This window comes from Cynara cardunculus (assembly GCF_001531365.2).
Source record: "Cynara cardunculus var. scolymus isolate 2C chromosome LG 1, CcrdV1, whole genome shotgun sequence".
NCBI classification, from domain to species: Eukaryota; Viridiplantae; Streptophyta; class Magnoliopsida; order Asterales; family Asteraceae; genus Cynara; species Cynara cardunculus.
Genome location: NC_037528.1, coordinates 17,654,566 through 17,656,583, shown reverse-complemented (window position 1 = coordinate 17,656,583; position 2,018 = coordinate 17,654,566).

Below are 2,018 nucleotides of genomic sequence, written 5' to 3'. Positions count from 1 at the left end.
ATAAATATATAAAAGAAATATATATTTATTAATAATTCATATCTAACTTATTAATAATTTAAATAATAAAACAATAAAATAATTAAATAATAAAGTAAAAAAATTAATTAATAATTTAAATAGAAAAAAAAAGTAAAAAAAAAAAAAAAACAAAATGATGAACTAGACTTTAGGGGTGCCATTGGTAAACCCTTGGGGTGCCATTAACCCACCCCTTTAAATAGAGACCCCCCATGGTTTGACAAGATGTTTTTAAGGAATTTTAACCTTACAAAACGTTTTGAAATCTTTGATGTGTTATTTTATACGACTTCTTAAATAGAATAGAATTTTATTATTTATAAATAATTTATAAAAAATTATAAAATAATTAAATTATCTTTTTATTAATTTATTCATATAAAACAAGTGTTTTTAATATATTTTAAAACATTACAGAATTCCATAAAATACCGACTACCTTAATGGGATTTTTAATATCCAAGCAATCCTTCAAATCAAACATGAGATTATAATGAAATTGAATTCAAATCCCTTCAAATCTGATTCAATCCTACAAACCAAACATGACGTTAAACTTTTCAATAAAAAAGATCCAACGCACCTCTATATATTGAATTGGGGTCTACTTGGTAGTAGGTACGATGTAAAGTTCTTTTTTCTCCGATACCGTATACCAATCAATTATAATTGATGTGTAAAATCTTATATTATATACCAACCAACTATACTTGGTATCAACTTTTTTCGGTTGATACATATTGGTACTGATTTTTTACCAATTTTAAGTTACATATATGAAAACTTGTTATTATGTTCAAATTTTGAGTGAGTATTTGAGTTTAAGATAATATATATGTTGTTTAAGGGTTTTTGATTGCAAGGATTAAAACTTGCAAATATTCGAATATAATACTTAAAAGCTACAAAATTTAATATTCAATATGTAAAAAATTCAAAAACTAATAATGTAACACCATATTTTATGAGTCATTTCATATTTTAGAAATTCAGATTTTTGCTGTTGAATTCGAGGTGAAGATGGAAAATATGGTTAAAATAAAGTTTAGTGATTTCAATGAAGACCCAATGAAACAGTGAGTCGGGCAACTTTCTGGGCAGCTCAAACCACCTGGAAAGAAGCCGGGGCTACTGGATTGTGCAACCGACCAAAAACTCGAGTGGGAAATGAGACGGTGGGCCAGACGGTGTATGGTGCGGTCTAAACCGCTAGGGCAAGGTGCCTCAACGCAGGTTGGAGACGCACGACGAGTATGCTGTGTGGGTGAGTCGTTATGGGGAGCAAGCGGCCTCAGATTTGTTGTACTTTACTATTGATTTGTTGACACAAGGAAAGATAAATTATATAAATTTTCATTTTATAAATATAAGGATTTATTCGTTCATGGACTTGATCAAAAAGACATTCAAAGACTAGATCAAAGACACTTTTGAGCCTTTAAATAAGTTGACTTTTTAATCTAATTTAGGGTTCGTTTACCAAACGCTTACCCGGGTAAGCCCTTACTCAATCACACTACTTCACTAGATGAATACGGTAAAGACCAAGAATCTTACCCGGTAAAAGCGCAACAAGAATCAAGTGTCTTACCCGGTAAGTGAAGACGACGACACTTATCACAGTAAACGCTTACCGGGTAAATTTTTGCATACAACATTGTTTTGGTGGACTAAAATCTTACCCGGTAAGTAAATAATAGTGTTAAATTTTACCGGTAAGCACTTACCGTTTGGTAAACAACCCCTTAGTTTTTTCTTCAACCAGAAGAGAACTTACATTGATCGATCGGTGACACAATGGCTTCATGGTTGCATCATAAGGGGAAAAAAGTATGTAAACGGTGCCACTATATTATTTTTGTTGGATGTCACCATATAAGATGTTGGATTTGTTTGTGACACAATGGCTTTCCTCATTATTGTCGGATTTGTTAACAGTGTCACACACGGCTAACACTCCAACCGTTAAATTGACATCCAAACACATACCTGCTAAT